At 37.5% G+C, this 23,325-nt stretch overlaps 1 long non-coding RNA gene across 1 annotated transcript in view; it reads right to left on the bottom strand.

The window, feature by feature from the left end:
• Positions 1-12,244: 12,244 nt before the first annotated feature.
• LOC122707927 overlaps positions 12,245-23,325 on the bottom strand; it is a 62,697-nt gene continuing 51,616 nt past the window's right edge. Inside the window, exon 4 of the long non-coding RNA XR_006344960.1 lies at positions 12,245-12,375. This is a non-coding gene — a long non-coding RNA (uncharacterized LOC122707927). The remainder of the gene's footprint in view (positions 12,376-23,325) is intronic.

Raw genomic sequence — 23,325 nt, 5'->3', positions numbered from 1 at the left:
CCATGGGTAAGGGAAAAAATGGCAGGGAATGAGTTTCAGCAATAAATTTGGATCTTAAACCTACCACAGAACCTATCAGATAATTCCCTAAGAAGCAGAAACTCACACCAAATGGGTGTAAAGAATGTCTGAACATTTTCCAAGTAAACTGGATAAGAAATGATAGAGGCAAATTCCCTTTGCAGACTACTTATTTAAAATCTCCCTGATCTAATAAGAAGGAAAATCAAGAGGAATTTCCTATTTCCTTAGGGAGAAGGGCTGAAATGCTGAAAGGGTAAATCATTTTACATTTTTAAAAATTTATTTTATTGAGGTTTAGTTGATTTATAAGGTTAGGTTCATTTCTGCTGTACAGCAAAGTGATTCAGTTATTCATATATAAACAATTTTTCATATTCTTTTTCATTATGCTTTATCATTGGATATTGAATACACTTTCCTGTGCTACACAGTAGGACCTTGTTGTTTTTTCATTCTTTTTATATTTGCATATGCTAACCCCAACCCTGCCCCCATCCTCCCCTTAGCAACCATCAGTCTGTTCTCTGTGTATCTGTGAATCTGTTTTGGTTTCATCAATAAATTCATTTGTGTCATATTTTAGATTCCACATATAAATGGTATCATATGACATTTAAACAATAGATAAAAAACAATTTGCACTATGTTATAAACTTGTGAAGCCTTAAGAAGTTCAGCCTGGGGAGCCTGGGGAGGACCTGGGGAGGACCATTCTCTGAAGAGAAGTGTGGGACCAACACTAACAACCTTCAGGAGAGCAAAAGTCAATGCAGATTCTGAGACTGTGAAACTTCAGTGATTGTCAAGCGGTAGATAAGCAACCCAGGGTACATGGCAGCGAAAGAGAATGTCCTAACTAGTTGAATATTGACGCCAGACAAAATGAAGTTTTCAGTACCATTAGCTAATATCCTTTCTTCCTTGATTGCCTTTTCCAGGGTTATTGAAAACTAAACTTTACAAGTGTTTGGGTTTGGCAATCTGGGGCACATTTTTTCCTTTTGTTCTTTAGATAAGCATGTCTACAATAAACAGATCCAATTAAAGAAAATTTGTGTTCTGCTTTTTTAAAATAGTGACATATTTATTCAAATTAGAATTAACACTGTTAACAGGTTTTGAATATAATTTTAAGAAGAGGTGAGAAATTTATCACCCATTTTATTTTGAAAATGTGTTTTAACTTACATATTTAGAATTTAATGATTAAAGAAGATACTCTCGGGGAAAGTTATGGATCATAGAATCCCAGAAGTAATAAATCACAGAACACTGGGAGTAAAAGAGGGAGGAAAAAGACTTAAAATATGAGAAGACTTTAGTCCCAACTAATCTAAGTAATTTAAATATCCAAACAGGGGGAAAAAAAAAAGAAATTTGGAGATAAGTCTGTTCTCAGTGAATTTGAGGTTCTTGATAACTCACTGCTGAAAGAATTCATTTGAGAGACCAAGTGACAGATAAGAAGTAGATTAATTTAGAGAGAAACACTCCACAGAGTCTGGGCCACCTCAGGAGGTGAGACAGCCCTGAAATATAGTGTGGTTAGTTTTTTGGGAGGATTACTCCAATTGTTTCAGGGGAGGGGTGGGGATTTCCAGGAACTGGGCCACCAACCACTTTTTGACCTTTTATGGTTGGCCTCAGAACTGTCAAGTTACGGGAAGGTGTGTCACTTAGCTTATGCTAATATATTACAATGAACGTATGGAAGGCTCAAAGTTTGCTGGAAGTTGACTCCTCTGCCATCTTGGATATATTTGGTTGTAATCAGATAATATTGTGTCTTCAGCCTATATCATTCTTTCAAAGGTTGTGCTCTGCTCCCTTCCCTCCTGTTTCAATAAATATCCAATATCCAACTAATTATATAACAGTAGGTGGTCTGTGGTATCATCATTATAGATATGTCTATTTGAAACAAATTATTTTAGGTACGATTGAACAGAACTGACTCAATGGGCATGGATTTGAGCAAACTCCAGGAGATAGCAGAAGACAGAAGAACCTGGTATGCTATAGCCCATTGGGTCTCAAAGGGTTAGACATGAATCAGAGACTGAACAATATCAACACAGGATATTAACTCCACAAAGCATAATTATCAGATCACTGGTACAATCTAGAATTTGGGTAGGAAAACAAATAATTCAGATAAAATGTTAATAAATCAAATTGTTTATGCATTTGCTTTTAAAACTAAAGGATGGTAAGATCCTATGCTAAACTGCATTCATTCAGGAGTGCAGTCATTGAGGGCAGGTGAAGTCAGTTGTGTCTGACTCTTTGTGACCTCATGGACTGTAGCCTGTGAGGCTCTTCTGTCTATGGAATTTTCTGGGCAAGAATACTAGAGCGGGTTGCCATTTCCTTCTCGAGGGAATCTTCCCAACCCAGGGATCAAATCTGTCTCCTGCACTGTAGACAGATTCTTTACTGCTGAGCCACTTGGGAAGCCCAGATGGTCACTGAGTGAGGCCCCATAAATATAAATATGAGTGAAAACAATCTCTGTCCTAAGCTGCTCCAGGTCAGGAAGAACAAAGGTACATAGACTGACTAACATCAGAATATAATTCAAATTAAGACAATCATGTTGGGACTTCCTTGGAGGGGAAGACTGGTGGCATCAGTTGTGGTATAGTTACAGCTTCTGGAAGACTAACTGGAGAGATGGTCTTACTGAAAAAAAGAATGCAATTGAGTAATGAGATTTAAAAGTCAATAAAGGTTAAGAGAAAGTATTTCTCTCAAAAATGAGTGTTGCAAAGTTTCTACTGTTAGTCAAACCGTCAGTTCAGTCACTCAGTCGTGTCCAACTCTTTGCGACTCCATGAACCGCAGCACGCCAGGCCTTCCTGTCCATCACCAACTCCCGGAGTCCACCCAAACCCGTGTCCATTGAGTCGGTGATGCCATCCAACAATCTTAAGACCATGCAAATTTTATCTTATGTGCTAAGAAAAACCATTGTCTCTGGCTGAACACTGCTGTATAATGCAGATCAAATCAATTAGGATTTTTTAAATCACATTAAGCCAAAAAGCCATAAAAGAATATGAGATGAAAATTCATAAGCCTGTTGTGTTACTTAAAGGAAATATGCTGAGAAGACTTATACTTGCACTAAGAAGTTGACAGCAATGAAAAGCTATCTAATAGAAGACTCCTTTCTCAATCTCAGTCTTCCCTAATGAAAAATTGTGATATACATGTATTTGCCTATGTATGTATTTTCACAAATGAAACAACTTCTAATCAAGGACTTACTGGTTGCTACTTATTCTGAATCCTTTTAAGAGTGGTTCTGATTTTATTTTTTTAATTTAAAAAAATTTTAGCTTTTTAAAAAAAATCCAACAATGAAGTTTTTAAAAATTCAATAATGAAAATTAGTTCATAATTTAAAAACTCTAGAAGAAAAACTGTGAGTAGTTTTCTTGTTGTCTAGCCGCTTCAGTTGTGTTGGACTCCTTTGCAACTCTGACTAAAGCCTGATGGGCTCCTCTGTCCATGGGATTGCCAGGCAAGAATACTGGAGTGGGTAGTCATTTCCTTCTCCAGGGGATCTTCCTGACCCAGGGATTGAACCCATGTCTTCTGCACTGGCAGGCATATTCTTTACCACTGACCCACCAACCTAAATTGAAATGAGATGAAGGTCCTAAAAATTACATAGTCAGAATGAGACTATGAAAAATGAAAAATAATAGTATATTCCACCAACTCTAATTTGTAAGCCTTAAAATAAAGTATCCCTGTATCTGATCTGCAATTTCACTGGTATTTTTGATCAACATTAAAAAATTACTAAGGATTTTCATAGGTTTGCTCTCATACTTAATCCCCCAATAGAATTTTATCCACCATAATTGATTACTTAATTCATCTTCCTAAAAAGAGGAACTTGAGTAATGCCATCTCACTATTACTCACCTCAAAATCTCTTTAGAGCCCAGGGAGCTACAAGGAAATATTTAATGATAGAAAAAAAGAATAACAGGAAGAAAGAAGGAAGGGAAGGAGGAAGGAAAAGAGGGGGGATAAAAAGAGGAAAAAGTCTTAAGACTGAGGAAGTTAAAGTCTTACATAATATGGTGTAGAGGAAATTTCAATAAATGAGGAAAAGCACCAAAAGCCAAACTTCATAGTTCACATTTTAATGAAGGAATAACCTTGACTATATACATTATTCTAGATATACATATATTTTTTCTGTAGGTTGGTATTTTTATATTTTCACTGTATTTTCACATTTTTATTTTTTAAACATAATTTTAGGTGCAGTAGTTAATTTTCTTATTTATGTCACTGCACAGAAAGACAAATATTCATAATGTTAGGGTACAAATGGTTATACATTATAGAAATGAATTAATAACTGGGAAGACCCCCAGGAGAAGGGCATGGCAACCCACTCCAATATTCTTGCCTGGAGAATCCCATGAACAGAGGAGCCTGGCGGGCTACAATTCATGGGGTCACAAAGAGTAAGACATGACTAAAGTGACGTAGCATACATGCATGATGAGAAGAGTAATCATATTTCTGAAATGAGGTTAGAAGCTGCAAAATGAGAATTAGTTTCTAAATCATTCACTAATTAAATAAACAGATTTTTCCACACATCATAATTTCAACCCCAACTAATAAAATGTGTAGAAAGTAAAAATGAAAATTAGCATTCCAATGGTAGGCATAAAAGAAACTGAATCAGTTCAAACCAAGAGCAAACTAACAGTATTTTCAAAATCATAAAATATATTGTCTTTATACTGTAATTCACAGATTATCTAAATTATAGCTATATTTATTCCATTGTTCCCATCCTAAGATCCTTTTGGCAGTTTACTTTACTGGAGATATCATCTACATCTTTAAATATATGTTTTAAATACAATTTATACAGTCATCCAGGAATAGGAATAGCAGTTGCAAACCTATTATTAACACTAAATATGTTTTAATGTGGTCCATTACCAGAGCAAGTGTGCCATGTGTCACACTGTGAGTTATTAATATAATAATAAAACCTTCTCTCCTTATTTCACTCTTCAGGGCAATTATTCTCACAAAGTTGCTTTTATCTGTTGAAATAAGCTGAAAATATTAGATAAAAAATAAACTAATTCAAGCAAAATGGCAAACACATTTATTAATTATAAGCAAAACTGAAAGTTGTTCTCTATCATACTAAGAAATATCAGGCAAGACTGAATTTCACTTATGTGAGAAGACTGTGTAATTGTAGAGAAATAATTTATATGTGTATTTGTGTAAAGATGTAATTTTATTCATCAGACTTATAAGAAGTGCTGTGTTGCTGGGAGCATGAGTTCAATAAACTGCTATGATAAACAGCTAGGTGAGAAGTACATTATCAAGGGCCTACTCAAGAAAAAAGAAAAAAAAAAACCTCTATTAAAATGTTACATAAAACAAAAAGAGAAATATCTTTCTCCAAAAAGTGAAGGGAGGAAACTGTAGGAGGGAGCACCCAAATTACTGATACTGAATTTTTCATTGATTTTGAGACAAATTCAAGACAGACTGAACTTGATTTAAGAAAATACAGAAATATAATATTTCTAGAACCTAGAAAGTCATGAACCTGACCATGTTTGTTATATTTACATAATAAACTTAATTTAGGTGATTCATAGCTTCTTTTTGTTAATTATAAAAATGGTAAATGCCATAGTCTCTTCTATTTATTGCTTACTTATTCATCAATTTATATTCATCCTCCCAAGAACTTTTTAAAAAATCAAGTATGCTATAAAAACACTGCTTAACATTTAAATATAAACAAACTTTACTAAAATATGTCTATGGAAACATCAGAAGACAAATACTGTACTTAAATTATCTCATAATACCACTGAGAAATATTACAAAGAAAAAGACTTCAAGTTCATTGACAATCTTCCCATTTAAAAGTAGGGTCTATTGTTACCATCTTTCTAAATTCCATATATATGCGTTAGTATACTGTATTGGTCTATATGAAAAACAGAAAAAGAGACACAGATGTACAGAACAGACTTTTGGACTCTGTGGGAGAAGGCGAGGGTGGGATGTTTTGAGAGAACAGCATCAAAACATGTATATTATCAAGGGTGAAACAGATCACCAGCCCAGGTTGGATGCATGAGACAAGTGCTTGGGCCTGGTGCACTGGGAAGACCCAGAGGGATTGGGTGGGGAAGGAGGTGGGAGGGGGGATCGGGATGGTGAACACATGTAAATCCATGGCTGATTCATGTCAATGTTTGGCAAAAACCACTACAATATTGTGAAGTAATTAGCCTCCAACTAATAAAAATAAATGGGAAAAAATAAAAAATAAATAAAAGTAGGGTTTATACCCATCCCTTTTATTCTGACTGCTTCAGTCTATAGCACACAGAGGAATGGTAAGAAGCTATGTGACTTGCAAAGTTAGGTCGTAACAAGCCAGTCATCTTCCACAAGCTTCTCCTTGAACACTTGATTTTTGGAAGCCCCCTACTTGCACACTCCTACTGAGAACCCAGATGACATGCTCTGAGACACACAAGCTACATGGAGAGTTCACAGGTAGATACTCAGATCAATACATCCAGCCCAGCAAGTCCAACAGCCCAGCCCAAAGACTTGTGATTAAGAAGCTATCTTGGAAGTCTTTCCAGCTGAGGACCCAGATACTGTGCAGCAGAAAAGATGCATCCTCATTATGTCATAGCCTGATCCTGACAGAACCCATGAGCAAAGTAATTGATTCTTCTTTAAACCTTCACTCTGGGACAGCATATATTAATAACATAGCACATTTACTATGAAGGATAGGAATAAAAGAAATTAAACTAGTTTAAACCAAGAACAGGCTACAAACATTTGCAAAATTACACACACACACAGACATATATGGAGGCTTCTATATTGCAATCCATTAATTTTCCAAATATAGCCATATTTAATCCCCTGTTCCCACATTCTTCAATCAGGTTAACCCAGAGAGAAAGAGTACACTGTATTCAACAGTGTCTAAATTTTTATTAATGTAAGGCTTGATTCATTTTCAATTTTTTACAGTTAAATTTACCTCTTTTTGTAAACCTTAAAATTTCTTTATAAGAGAAGTAAATAAAGTGTCTTATAAAGGGCATTTAAGCTAGTTATTTAATAGTCTAAGCTTCATTCAATGAATATTTAAGAGCCCACTAAAAGCATTCCGTAACAAGTTAGAAATAAAATAAATATAAAATTATAATGGTTATGAATGTGGAAGTGACGTCCAACTGACCTCCAACTCTGGGAACGTGGAAAATCTCAGCATCTAGGTAACTAGACTAACAGAGGGGCATGGAAATAAAAGCTACAAGTTCAATTTAGAGATAGCAAATTAAGCAGCCCTATAAAGTTGAAGAAAAGACAGCGTTTAGGGGCTTTTTTGGTGTGACATGTTTCCAACATTATTTACATTGCACCACATATAGTAATTCAATGAGCCTATCAGCTGTACCGCCTATCAGCTATCAAACATATACAAAAAGGATAATTTTATTACTCCTAATAATTTGTAAAGGAAAAACAGAAAAATGAGAATGATGTGACTTGTAAAACTTACATTATAATGGCTCAGAAGCAACGTTTTGCCTTTATTTTTTCTTTCACATTTAAGATAAATAGGCTATACTAAAAATCCATTTTAAGAATCACTATAAGATCATTCCTCTATGCAAAGAATACATTGAGTCATTGTAATATGATAACTTGATAGGAGAATGAATTGTATACATTAACATAACTAATATATCTGAATTCATAAGATTTTAACATATAGCCAAGAAAAACTCAGAATAGATTCACAGAATAGGCTACTTTAAATATTTAAGACAATAACAAAAGCTTTATGGATCACTGTTATTTATTATTAAATAACTTATTAAAATATGTAATATTTTCATCCCTTCTCTTTTCTCCAAATCATTTTTCCTTAGAATAGATAATCTGAATAAACCATGGCTTACATTGTCCAATATTTATGCAGGGGCTAAATCCAAAATTGGCAGGGTTAAAAGCAAATGTATGACCATATTATAAATGTATATAAGCAGAGCAGTGCTTAGCTACACACAGTACATCCAACAAAAAGTATCATGATCATTCTCTACGGGTATCTCCTTCATACCCTCTCTCTCTCTCTCAAAGTCACTCAGTCATGTCTGACTCCTTGCGAACCCATGGACTGTAGACTACCAGGCTCCTCTGTCCATGGAATTCTCCAGGCAAGAATCCTGGAATGGGTTGCCATGCCCTTCTCCAGGGGATTTTCCCGACCTGGGGATCATACCTGGGTCTCCTGCACTCCAGGCAGATTCATTACCATCTCAGCCAACAGAGGAGTCCATACCCTGCCACCCATCAATTCCACTATGTCACTAGATTTAAAAAAATCACACTCTTAAGTCCTGCATTTAAGCTGCTTTCTCTCTGCCAAGCTATTGTATCATGCAATCCCCTGAAAATATTCTAAATTTTCCTATAAAAAGATATTCTGGACTTGGTAATAAAGTAAAAATCACAAGAAAAAGAAAAATTTTTATAGTAGATTGCTTATTTTTTGAAGAAAAGCAGTATTCTATAAGGCTCCAAACACTAGTGATGACACCCTCAATGATTTGACATTACTTGATTCCAAGAATTCAAGTAGGGGATTGATTGCATGAGTATAGGTTATTGAAAGTCAGTGGGAGGCTATTCACTAACCTTGGTGGGAGAAAATTAACTTGCAGAAATGTTGTCAGATTGAATGTGTTTCTGTAGCACTACAGAATAATCCCTATAGTGTTTTATAATTCTAGAAATTTTATATAATTTTATAATTGAATAAAACAGGATAATTAGCTAAAAAATGTCAGGTGACTTCTTATGAAGGGTGGGTATTTTCATATCAATGTAAAAAAACATTGCTAGACATTTAGATTCACTCATCAGAGAACATACTGCCATTTACATGGACCTATACTCTCTACAGCTTCTAGGAAAGCCTCCAAATTTAAAGGCAAAGATAAAAAGGAGTAAAAATGTAACATCCTTCAAACTCATGATTTATATTCTCACTGTGTCTTGAAACAAATTGAAATCATTATTTGCACACCTAAAGCAAATAATAACAATAATAATCTGTTCCTTAGATTTTATCAAATCTCAACAATTTAAATCCAGTCTGATATGATTTATATCCAAGTGATATGACTTCATTACTGGAAACACACAATTCTGAGTGAACATACAGAGCTACTTGTAATTGATCTATCAAGATTTAATATTCCTGATGTTTGAATAATGACTTCCTTTGGAGAATTTATAAAGTTTGCACCTTTTTTTCCCATTGTTTCTTTCATCAATCACAGAACTACAAATAATTGGATGTCTTTTTGAGGACAGAGGCAATGGGATAAAGCATAACTGTTAATAATTTTAAAACTTTTTCATTTTAAAAATTAAATTACATTTTAAGCAACATATTAAAATTTCCTAGTTTGAAACTCAATTTCGAAGTATCCGTGTTATACCTCTCAGTTGAGTATATATAAGAAATCATAATAACAATTCAATTTAGCACAAATGGCAGCATTTGAAAACATCCAGCCAGTCTCTTATTAGATTTTAATGATGTTGAATTATTATGTAACAAATATTTTTGTATTTTTTGTTTCCAAGATGCAGTTGAAAAATTGTGTTTTTACATAAATATGCTGAAAAAAAAACTGACTTCAATTAAATCATAAATATCTGCTGACAGAATTTATGTAAACAGATTAAGAATAAAAAAGAAACTCAACAATTTTTAAAAGAATATTTACTTTTACAGACTAAACTTGTATTAGTCCACTTTACTGAGAAGGTAGCTAAAATCTTTTCCATGTACAGTCATTTGTAAAATCATTTTAATGTTTGCTTTACAACCTTAAATCTCTGTAGTCCAAATTCAGAATAACATTTAAATATAATTAGTTCAGCTTGTATTGCTAATGAGCTACCATATGAAAAGTGGGAAAATAAACTGTAGATTTATTTATCTACAATTGACCCTGGTTGTATTAAGTAAATGGATGTTTAAATATATGATTCTTAAGACATTGTGCTATTTTGAAGATTTCCCTCATTAAAACTTCTGCTTATGCATTTATATGACTTTAATTTACTTAATATATTGGTCCCTAAAAATTAAACAATTCATATTACTGTAATGAGCAACATGTCACTAAAATATTATCTTTGGTTATATTTGGCTACAGAGACAGCTCATTGTTGAATTCAGTGAAAATAATTTCTCTACACCCTAAAATTTATCTGATAGTAATGACTGATTTTCTATTCATTCAACATCTAATAAACAAGCCAAAAAATTATAGTATTTATTATTTATGCACACAATAAATGCAGGTTACTTATCAAGGTAAAATTCACATAACTTAAAATTAGCCATTTTAAAGCATATTGCTCATTGGCATTTGGTACAATGTTATTCAAACACTATTGATTTTCACTACCTTTATACATACACATACATATTGCATTCGTATACTGCTAAAAGCTAACTTAATTCAGAAAGATTTTAAAAATCTTTCAATTTTTATGATTCCACTCAATTTGTCACATGGGTATACGTTGCCTTAAGTTGTCTCTGTTCAATTAATGGGTGGGTGTCTCACTTTCTTAATCAGGTTGCAAAACACTTCAAGGCAAAATAAAAATGGGTTGGATTTTTCTGTATTCACATAAAGCAAAGTTTTTCATAGTGGTAGGGTGATCCTCTGGAATGTATCTAGATGCTCCTAGGGGTCAGTATCTGGCCCTTAGTGGAACACTGCTAAAAATCAAACTTTTGCAGGATCACTTAATTCTTACATTTTAAATCAAATGCCAACTTGAACACAGATACTGGGTAGCAGTGTTCTTTAATACTGTCATCTCCCAGGAGATCTGAAGGTACAGGTGTGCAATACATTAGACAGTGGCTAAATTAAAAAGAAGTGTAGAATTTCACTACTTTACTTTGTAATTTTTTTGGAGTAAAGACATTTCAAAGCCCATAAGAAATAATTGTCATTGTTGTTTAGTTGCAGTCATGCCCGACTCTGCAAACCCATGGACTGCAGACCACCAGGCTCCTCTTCCCATGGGATTTCCCAGGCAAGAACATTGGAATGGGTTGCCATTTCCTTCTTCAGGGGATCTTCCTAACCCAGGAATTGAATCTGCATCTCCTGCACCGGTAGGTGAATTCTTTACAGATAAACATCATGCAGATGTTAACATCTTATACCAACTAGCAGAAAGGTTAAGTCCCCAGTGCACTGGAGCCTACCTTGCTGAACTAGAGTCTTAACTTAGTCTTGATAGTTATATGGCCTCTAAGAAACTCTTGAACCTTCAAAAAATTCAGTAAAATGGGAAAAATTGCAAAATTCATACACCATAGGCTCATTGTGAGAACTGAGTGAATCTATTTAAAACTGAGAAAGGTTACATTACAAATCCTAGAAGCTCAGTTTGTTGGAAGGCAGACCTGAATTTTGTTAATCTTGCCACAACTATATAGAAATGCATAAGATATTCTCTTAAAAATGAAAAAGGAGGGTTCAAGGAATTTGGTTTGAAGTTCAAATGAGCTAAGGGGAACAATTACAGTCTATCTATAACTAAGAAAATTGTTTAAAAAGTTTAAGATAAATATCCCAGAGATAAATCAGAGTAACAAAATAAGAAACAACTCAAAATTAGGTCTAGATTCAAACACAAAGTACTAGGAAAAAAATCACCAGCAATTTGAGGATTTAGATATATTATAAAAAATTAGGGCAAACACTTTTTTCTACTCTACTCTTAAAATTTGACATACCCTTTTTAAGATTAAAAATACTATAATTTTACAGATCAGGTTTAATAGATTTACATTAATTAGAGACACTACGACAATACTTAACAACATTCTAGAAAATTGCTGCATTAAACTATCTTCTCATTTATTTATAGGACATGCCTCCCATGTGACCCTAGCAAGGATCTCAGGGGATAAAAGGAAGAGAGATGGCTCTTTTTTTCCTCTCTGTCACATTATTTCACCTTCCTTTGGGAGAAGATGTTGATGCAGTTTTTGAAAACGAAGGTCCAGGTCCTATATTACATTAATGAAATAAACACCATTTAAAAATGGAAAGACTCCGAGCAGGAACAAGATGGCGAAGGAGTAGGTGGACATGGAGTACATCTCTCTCCCTGGATATATCAGAATACATCTTCAGAAACAGAGAAGTGCTTGCAGAACACCAGCTGAGAGTGGGCAGGAGTATCCGACCACTGGAAAAGAATATATAGAACCATGCAAAAGTCGGTAAGATGAAGGAACTAAGGGGAGTGTTAGTAGGACTGGACCTGCGCTCAGCAGGTGGGGGAACTGAAGCAGGGGTCCGATCCCCACATCAGAGCAATTGGCTGGGTCAGAGGAGAAACATTTGAGGCTGAGAGTGAAGCAGCTGCTCTGTGGCAGCCTAAACGGAATGAGAATCAGACAGTCCTTGCCGCAGCCATACATACCCCAGACAGGGATGAAGGTCCCCTAGAAGGTGTAGTGGCTGGGAGCTAGAGCACAGGAATTGTGGAGCAATCCCAGGGCAAGAGCTACTGTTGACTGCAGAGAGAGACAGACTGAAGGGACGTGAGGGAGGATACTGTGGTGGGAAACGCCTGTGGAGGAAAGCCAGGCAGCCCTGGAAGCAAAGTGATACCTCTGAGTATCACCTTGGGGTGGAGCCATCACTTTATGTCTCTCTCCCCGCCCCCTCAGCATTGGTAGCTGAACAATAGAGAGGCTGGTCCAGCAAGCACCTGACATGCTGGATGAGTAGAACCCCACCCAGCGGGCCGTTTAAGTGCGTGATATGCCAGGACAATCCAGTACAACCCCACCCAGGTGCCCCATTAAGTGCCTGACACACCAAACAACAGAGTAGGACCCCAGCCAGGGGCCTCCTTATGTGTCTGATGTGACGAACAGCAGAGAAGGACCCCAGGAAAAGTAGTCCTCTCAGCGCATGAAAAGGCAGAACAATGGAGAAAGTCTAGCTAAAGAGGTCTTCTGATCACCAGCTGACAGAGGCTTGGAAAAAAGCCTGATGGGGCCGTAACTCCTGTGGCTGAGGCAGTCCGTGTCCCTGCACTTTGGCACTTCCAAGGTCCCCGCGACCCAAGCAGCTGTGCCCCCTTCACGCTCAACCCTCGCTGGGGCAGAGCTGCCACAGGCAAAAAAAGTCTTGTGTCTAAGTATGCTGGGTCGCTTTGGTCATATCCAACTCTTTGAGACACTGTGGACTATGGCCTAGTCCATAGCCTTGACTATGACAGGCTTCCCTGTCAGTGGGGTTCTCCAGGCAAGAATACTGGAGTGGGTTGCCATATCCTTCTAGAGCTCTATACTTCCTCTGTCCTAGCCGCCAACTTAACCTAAGTACCAGGCGCTGCTATGGCCCCAGCATCCGAGAGTATGCACCACCTCCACACCTAGCCATCACTGGGTCAGTCAGAAGTCCTCCAGGGCAGCCTCAGGAGAAAGCCCTAGTGGACGACCCACACGCAGAGGTGGAGATAAAACCACAATGGAAACCCAGGGGCAGTGTGGCTAAGGAAGAGGACCCAAAACCTTCCCACCAGCTGTATAAGCTGCATATTAAATCCACATGATCAACTAGGCAGACACTGTGTCTATGGAATACATAAAAGGACATTGAGAGCTCCCGCAAAAGAAAGCAGACTAGTTATGGTAGCTGTGGACACTGGAGGTGAGAATACACAGGAGTAGGACCAGATTAGAGTGAGCAGCCTCCAAGAAGGTCCAGAGACCAGTGCAGTGTTGGAGGGCATCTTAGGGAGGCAAGAAAGACTGTGGGGGAAAGGACGCTGACAGCAGAGACTCAAGAAAAACATTCACTATTCTTGTATTTTGACTTGTTCTGTAGTTTCTTATGGACTTTTTTTTTTTCTTTTCTTTGTTCTTTCCTTTTCCCCCCAACTCTGCTGTAGCTGTCAATTTTACTAGCACTATGAAATCGAATTAAACTTTCCATATTTTTTTAATCACACTTTTCATTGCTGTTATAAACCTCTGCCCTACATTGGACTTTTGTAATTCTGTGGAATTTTCCTTTATTTTTATCTTTTTTTTAATTTTAAATTATTTAAACTTATTATTTTTTCTACATTTATTCCTTTGTTATTTTTCTTACTATTCTTTCCCCCTTGCAGTTAATCTTTAATATATATAGATCTTTTTTTATATACCTATATCTAACTTTGCATTTCTATTCTTTCTTTCCTTTATTTTTCTCACCATATTTGTTAGCTTTGTTTTCATTGCTTAATTCCTTAGTTGCCAACTTGCTTTTAGTTCTGTTTTCCAGTTTGTACTTTAGTTACTTTTGTTCTTAACCAGTGGATATCATTTATGGCTTCCTTTGCTCACTGAGTTCAATCTATTGTACTTTATATTTGTTGGACTGTTTTGATTTTGCTTATGGGTATATATGTATATGTGTATATTATGTTACTTTAATTATTATTTGACTGATTTTGTAATTGCCATTCATCTGGGTTTTGTCTTTCAGTTCAGTTCAGTTGCTCAGTCGTGTCCGACTCTTTGCGATTCCATGAACCGCAGCATGCCAGGCCTCACTGTCCATCATCAACTCCCGCAGTTTACCCAAACTCATGTCCATCGAGTTGGTGATGCCATCAAACCATCTCATCCTCTGTCGTCCCCTTCTCCTCCTGCCCTCAATCCCTCCTAGCATCAGGGTCTTTTCAAATGAGTCAGTTCTTCGCATCAGGTGGCCAAAGTATTGAAGTTTCAGCTTCAAAATCAGTCCTTCCAATGAACACCCAAGACTGATCTCCTTCAGGACGGACTGGCTGGACCTCCTTGCAGTCCAAGGGACTCTCAAGAGTCTTCTCCAACACCACAGTTCAAAAGCATCAATTCTTCAGCGCTCAACTTTCTTTATAGTCCAACTCTCACATCCATGCATGACTACTGGAAAAACGATAACCTTCTCTAGACGGACCTTTGTTGGCAAAGTAATCTATCTGCTTTTTAATATGCTGCCTAGGTTGTTCATAACTTTCCTTCCAAGGAGTAAGCATTTTTTTTAATTTCATGGCTGCAGTCACCATCTATAGTGATTTTGGAGCCCAAAAATATAAAGTCTATCACTCCTTCCCCATCTATTTGCCATGAAGTGATGGGACTGAATGCCATAATCTTAGTTTTCTGAATGTTGAGCTTTAAGTCAATTTTTCACTCTCCTCCTTCACTGTCATCAAGAGTCTCTTTAGTTCTTTGCTTTCTGCCATATGGGTGGTGTCATCTGCATATCTGAGGTTATTGATATTTCTTCTGGCAATCGTGATCCCAGCTTGTGCTTCATCCAGTCCAGCCTTTCTCATGATGTACTCTGCATATAAGTTAAATAAGCAGGGTGACAATATACAGCCTTCACGTCCTCCTTTTCCTATTTGGAACCAGTCTGTTGTTTTCAATTTCTCATTTTGGGGCATTTGTTTCAATCCCACTTAATGCAATAACAAACCACCTGTGGAATCTCTGATGTTGGCCAGAGATCAAGCCCTGAACCTTTTGAGTGGGAGCTCTGACCCCAAGACCCCAGACTACAGAGAACTCCTAACCCTAGGGAGTATCAAATAGAACTACCACAAAGGCAACCACTCGTATACAAGACCTGGCATCACCCAACTGCCAGTAGCACCCTGTGCAGGATGCATCATCCAAACAAGACAAAAATACAAACCCAATCAGCAGCAGACAGGATTACCACCTCACTCAGCCTTGCCCATCAGAGGAAAAACAAACAAAAAACAAAACAAACAAACAAACAAAAAAATAACCTCACCTCCCTCCACCAGGACGCAAGCACAAATCTCACCCTACACAAAGCTTACACAAACCACTAGACCAAACAGAAACAAAAAAGGGCAGAAACAAAAAAGAAGAAAGAATTCAACCCCAATGGCTGGGAAGAGAAGACAGCAAACCCAATAAGTTAAAAAAAAAATAATGAAAAGGCAGAGAAATACTGCACAAAAGAAAGAATAAACTAGAAACACAGCAGTCCAAATAAACAAAGAGGAAACAGGCAAATACCTGAAAAAGAATTCAGATAATGATAGAAAAGATGATCAAAATCCTTGAAAACAGAATGGAGAAAATGCAAGAATCAATTAACAAACACCTAGAAGAATTAAAGAATAAACATACAGAGACAAAAAACACAATTATTGAAATTAAACATACTCTAGAAGATCTGAAGCAGAAGAATGGATCAATGAGCTGGAAGATAAAATGGTAGAAATAACTGCTGCAGGGATGAATAAAGTAAAAAGAATGAAAAGAACTGAGGACAGTCTCAGACACCTCTGGGACAATATAAAACACACCAACATTTGAAGAGATTATAGTTGAAAATTTCCCCAACATGGAAAAGGAAACAGTTAATTAAGTCCAAGAAGCACAGAGAGTCCTATATAAGATAAACCCAAGGAGAAATACACAAAGACACATACTAATCAAACTAACAGAGATTAAACACAAAGAAAGAATACTAAAAGCAGTAAGGGGAAAGCAACAAGTAAAACACAAGGGAAACCCCATATGCTTAACAGCTGATCTTTCAGCAGAAACTTTGAAGTCCAGGAGGGAATGGTAGGATATATTTAAAGTACTGAAAGGGTAAATCACAACTAAGATTACTTTACCTGGAAAGGATCTCATTCAAAATTGATGGAGAAGTCAAAAGCTTTATAGAGAAGCAAAACTTACAAGAATTCAGTACCACCAAAACAGCTTTACAACAAATGTTAAAGGATGTGCCTTAGCTGGTAAAGAATCCGCCTGCAATATGGGAGACCTGGGTTCGATCCCTGGTTTAGGAAGATCACTTGGAGAAGGGACAGGCCAACCATTGCAGTATTCTGACTTGGAGAATTTCATGGACTGTATAGTCCACAGGGTCGCAAAGAGTTGGACACGACTGGCCTACTTTCACTTTTATAGTCAGGAAATATAACAGAAAAAAATATCTTCAAAAGCAAACCCAAATTAAGAAAATGGCAATAGGAACATATATATCAATAATTGCTTTACATGTAAATGGATTAAATGCTCCAACCAAAAGACAGACTGGCTGAATGCATACAAAAACAAGACACATATATTAGTGCTGTCTATAAGAAAGCAAATTCAGACCTGAAGACTTATATACAGACTGAAAGTAAGAGGACAGAAAAATATATTCCATGCAAATGGAAATCAAAAGAAAGCTGGAGTAGCAATCCTCATATCAGACAAAACAGACCTTAATATAAGATTACAAGAGATAAGGAAGGATACTACATAATGATCAAAGGATCAATCCAAGAGTAAGACATAACAACTGTAAATATCTATGCACCCAACATAAGAGCATTTCAATAAATAAGACAAACACTAACACACATAAAAGGAGAAATTGTCAGAAACACAATAATAGTAGGACACTTTAACACCACACTAATCATCAAAACAGCAAATAGGTAAGGAAACACGAGTCTTAAATGATACATTATGTGAGAACAATCACACTGATATCTTCAAGACATTCCATCTAAATGCAAAGGAATACACATTTTTCTCAAGCATACATGAAACATTCTCCAGAATAGACACATCATGGGTCACAAATCAAACCTCAGTAAAATTAAAAATACTTGAAATCGTATCAAGCATTTTTTTCTTACCACAGTGCTATGAGACTAGAAATCAATTACAAGAAAAAAAAATACAGGAAAATTAAACACTATGTTTCTAAACAACGAGCAGGTTACTGAAGAAATCAAAAGGGGAATAAAATTCCTAGAGAAGATGGTAGAGGAATAGGACAGGGAGACCACTTTCTCCCCCACAAATTCATTGAAAGAATATTTGAACGCTGTGCAAATTCCACAAAACAACTTCTGAATGCTGGCAGAGGACATCAGGCACCCAGAAAGGCAGCCCATTGTCTTTGAAATGAGGTAGCACAAAATACAAAACATAGAGAGAGACAAAAGAGGTAGGGACAGAGATCTGTCTCAGGAAGTGAGTCTTAAAAAAGAGAGGTTTCCTAACACCAGGAAACCCTCTCTCTGGCGGGTCTGTGTCGAGACTTGGAATCTCAGAGGGCAACGTAACCAGGAGGAAAAATAAATAAATAAATAAATAAAACCCACAGATTACACGCCTAACGGCAACTCCCAGCAGAGAAGCAGCCCAGACGCTCCCATCCGCCAATAGCAAGTGGGGACTGGGCAAGGAGGCACCGACTGCATTGCTTAGGGTAAGGACCGGGCCTGAATGCCCCGAGGGTAATCTGAGGGAACTAACTTGAGATAGCAACCCAGACTGTGGGATAGCTATCCCAGGAAAAGCCCTAACCTAAACACTGCCAGGCCTGTTCACAGAACAAAGGACTGAGCAGAGCTGGCCGGCTGCGGACCAGCCCATCCCCCACTGGAGACAGGCAGGCGAGGGCAGCCAGAGCCGGAAGGGGGCAATCATGGCCCCAGAGAGGCAACCTCTACCAAACTGCAAGCAGGCTTCATTGCTAACCAAGACTCCTTGGGATTCTGGATGGTCAACATCTGCCAGGAGGGTTGCAGCCAGAGGTCAGCTCCCCAGAAGAGACACATGGCACACCTGAGAAGGCGTGCCCGCTGTACACCCAGAAAATGGCGAGGCTGACGGGGGAGGCGATAAGACACAGCCTTCAACTGGGGGCGACTGCACGCACTAAGCACCTGGTCACCTGAGCTGTTCAGACCCGGGAAGGGCACAAAAAGCAGGCCCAGCCAAGTCTGTGCCTTTGTGGAATACCCGAGAACCTGAACCGAGTGGCTTAGACGTGGGACGAGCACACAACCCAGGGCCCGCCTCAGACGGTTCCCGGCAGAGCAACCTAGAGCCTGAGCAGTGTAGACTGGGAAAGCACACACGCCGTGAGCGGGGGCAAACAGCATGGTTCAGACACTGCAAGCACTCCCCACACACGCCAGTGATATTTTTTTGCAGTGTTCCTCCCTCCCCACAGCACAACTGAACAAGTGAGCCTAAAAAAGTGACCACCATCACTCCCTTGTGTCAGGGCAGAAATTGGCCACTGAAGAGACCAGCAAACAGAAGAAGCTAAAATAAACAAACGGAACCCCTTTGGAAGTGACAGGCGCAATAGATTAAAATCCTCTAGTTAGCACCAACTACATAGGAAGGGGCCTATAGATCTTGAGAAGTATAAGCCAGAACAAGGAACTATCTTACAATGAACTGACCCCCACTGTCCACAACAGCTCCAGAGAAAGTCCTAGATATATTTTCACTATTATCATTTTTTTATTTTTTTAAAGTCCTCTATTACTCCTTTAATTTTCATTTTTATGACCTACTATTACCTTGCCAAAAAAAAATACTATTTTTAAAGCAAATTTCAAATACATATATATTTTATAATTTTTGTGACTTTGTGTTTTTAATATTGTATTTTTGAGAATTTAACCTCTACTCTAGATTTCTAATCTTTGCTTTTTGGTAGTTGTTATCAACTTTGGACCATTAAGAACACAATCTTCAGTACCATTTTTACTTGGGAGCGAGATTAGTGGCTCGATTGCTCTCTCCCCCTTTTGATTCTCCTTTTTCTCCACCACGTTGCCTCTATCTCCTCCCTCCCCCTTCTCTTCTTTACCCAAGTCTGCGAATCTCTTTGTGTGTTCCAGGCTGTGGAGAACACTTAGGGAACTGATCACTGATTGAATCTGTCTCTCCCCTTTTGATTCCCCCTTTTATCCTCATGGCCACCTCTGTCTCCTACCTCCTCTTCTCTTCTCTGTGTAACTCTGTGAACATCTCTGGGGGACCCAGACTGTGAAGAGCACATAGGGAAGTGATTACTGGCAAGCTTGCTTCTCCCCTTTAGATTTCCCCTGTTTTCCTCCTGGACACCTCTATCTCCTTCCTCCCTCTCCTCTTCTCCACGTAACTCTGTGTACCTCTCTGAGTGCCCCTCACTGTGGAGAAACTTTTCATCATTAACCTAAATGTTTTATCATCGGTGCTGTATAGATGGAAAACTCTTGAGGGTACTGTAAGAATAAGGCTGAAAACCAGAGGCAGGAGGCTTAAGTCCAAATCCTGAGAACACCAGAGAACTCCTGAATCCAGGGAACATTAATCGATAGGAGCTCATCAAAAGCCTCCATATCTACATTGAAACCAAGAACCACCCAAGGGCCAACAAGTTCCAGAGCAAGACATACCACGCAAATTCTCCAGCAACACAGGAACATAACCCTAAGCCTCAATATACAGGCTGCCCAAAGTCACACCAAACCCACTGATATCTCAAAACACACTACTGGACACTTCAGTGCACTCCACAGAGAAGAATTCAGCTCCACCCACCAGAACACCGACGCAAGGTTCCCTAACCAGGAAACCTTGACAAGCCACCTGTCCAACCCCACCCACAGAGAGGAACCTCCACAATAAAGAGAAACCACAAACTGCCAGAACACAGAAAGGCCACCCCAAACACAGTGATACAAACAAGATGAAAAGGCAGAGAAATACCCAGAAGGTAAAGGAACAGGATGAATGCCCACCAAACCAAACAAAAGGGGAAGAGACCAAACCAAACAAAAGGGGAAGAGATAGGGAATCTACCTATAAAGAATTTCGAATAATGATAGTGAAAATGATCCAAAATCTTGAAAACAAAATGCAGTTACAGATAAATACCCTGGAGACAAGGATTGAGATGGTGCAAGAAAAGTTTAACAAGGACCTAGAAGAAATAAAAAAGAGTCAATATATAATGACTAATGCAATAAATGAGTTAAAAAACACTCTGGAGGGAACCAGCAGTAGAATAATGGAGGCAGAAGACAGGATAAGTGAGGTAGAAGATAGCATGGTAGAAATAAATGAAACAGAGAGAAAAAAAGAAAAAAGAATTAAAAGAAATAAGGACAACCTCAGAGACCTCTGGAACAATGTAAAACATCCCAACATTTGAATCATAGGAGTCCCAGAAGAAGAAGACAAAAAGAAAGGCCATAAGAAAATACTTGAGGAGATAATAGATGAAAACCTCCCTAAAATGGGGAAGGAAACAGTCACCCAAGTCCAAGAAACCCAGAGAGTCCCAAACAGGATAAACCCAAGGTGAAACACCCCAAGACACATATTAATCAAATTAACAAAGATCAAACCCAAAGGACAGATATTAAAAGCAGCGAGGGAAAAACAACAAATAACACACAAGGGGATTCCCATAAGGATAACATCTGATCTTTCAATAGAAACTCTTCAGCCCAGAAGGGAAAGGCAGGACATACTTAAAGTGATGAAAGAAAAAAAAAAAAAAACCTACAGCCCAGATTACTGTACCCAGCAAGGATCTCATTCCAATATGAAGGAGAAATCAAAAGCTTTACAGACAAGCAAAAGCTGAGAGAATTCAGCACCACCAAACCAGCTCTCCAACAAATGATAAAGGATTTTCCCTAGGTAGGAAACACAGAAAGGGTGTACAAACTCAAACCCAAAACAACAAAGTAAATGGCAATGGGATCATACTTATCAATAATTACCTTAAATGCAAATGGGTTGAATGCCTAAACCAAAAGACAAAGACTGGCTTAATGGATACAAAAACAAGACCCCTATATATATGTTGTCCACAAGAAACCCACCTCGAAACAAGGGGCAGACTACAGACTGAAAGTGAAGGGCTGGAAAAAGATATTCCACACAAATAGAGACCAAAAGAAAGCAGGAGTAGCAATACTCATATCAGATAAAATAGACTTTAAAACAAAGGCTGTGAAAAGAGACAAAGAAAGACACTACATAATGATCAAAGGATTAATCCAAGAAGATATAACAATTATAAATATATATGGACCCATCAAAGAAGAACCACAATATGTAAGACAAATGCTAACAAGTATGAAAGGGGAAATTAACAATAATACAATAATAATGGGAGACTTTAATACCCCATTCACACCTATGGATAGATCAACTAAACAGAAAATTAACAAGGAAACACAAACTTTAAATGATACAATAGCCCAGTTAGACCTAATTGATATCTATAGGAAATTTCACCCCAAAACAATGAATTTCACCTTTTTCTCAAGTGCACATGGAACCTTCTCCAGGATAGAGCACATTCTGGGCCATAAATCTAGCTTTGGTAAATTGAAAAAAATTGAAATCATTCCAAGCATCTTTTCTGACCATAATGCTGAAAAATTAGATGTCAATTACAGGAGAAAACCTATTAAAAATTTCAACATATGGAGGCTGAACAACACGCTTCTGAATAACCAACAAATCACAGAAGAAATAAAAAAAGAAATCAAAATATGCATAGAAACAAATGAAAATTAAAACGCAACAGACCCAAAATCTATGGGACACTGTAAATGCAGTATTAAGGGGAAGGTTGATAGCAATACAGGGTTACCTCAAAAAACAAGATAAAAGTCAAATAAATAACCTAACTCTACACCTAAAGCAAAGAAAAGGAAGAAATGAAGAACACCAGGATTAGGAGAAGGAAAGAAATCTTAAAAATTTGTGCAGAAATAAATGTAAAAAAAAAAAAAAAAAAAAAAGACCATAGCAAAAATCAACAAAACCAAAAGCTGGTTCTTTGAGAAGATAAATGAAATTGACAAATCATTAGCCAGACTCATCAAGAAACAAAGGGAGAAGAATCAAATCAAAAAAATTAGAAATGAAAATGGAGAGATCACAACAGACAACACTGAAATACAAAGGATCATAAGGGACTATTAATCAGCAACTATATGCCAATAAAATGGACAACTTGGAAGAAATGGATAAATTCTTAGATAAGTACAACTTTCCAAAACTGAACCAGGAAGAAATTGAAAATCTCAACAGATCATTCACAAGCATAGAAATTGAAACTGTAATCAGAAATCTTCCCAAACATATATATTATCATATGTGAAACAAATCGCCAGTCCAGGTTTGATGCATGAGACAGGGTGCTTGGGGCTGGTGCACTGGGATGACCCAGAGTGATGGGATAGGGAGGGAGGTGGGAGGGGGGTTCAGGATGGGGAACACATGTACACCCATGGCAGATTCATGTCAATGTATGGCCAAATCACTACAATATTGTAAAGTAATTAGCC

Source organism: Cervus elaphus, chromosome 14 (assembly GCF_910594005.1).
Source record: "Cervus elaphus chromosome 14, mCerEla1.1, whole genome shotgun sequence".
Classification (NCBI taxonomy): domain Eukaryota; kingdom Metazoa; phylum Chordata; class Mammalia; order Artiodactyla; family Cervidae; genus Cervus; species Cervus elaphus.
The sequence above is the reverse complement of the archived record's forward strand: the minus strand, read 5'-3'. Positions and strand labels throughout refer to the sequence as shown.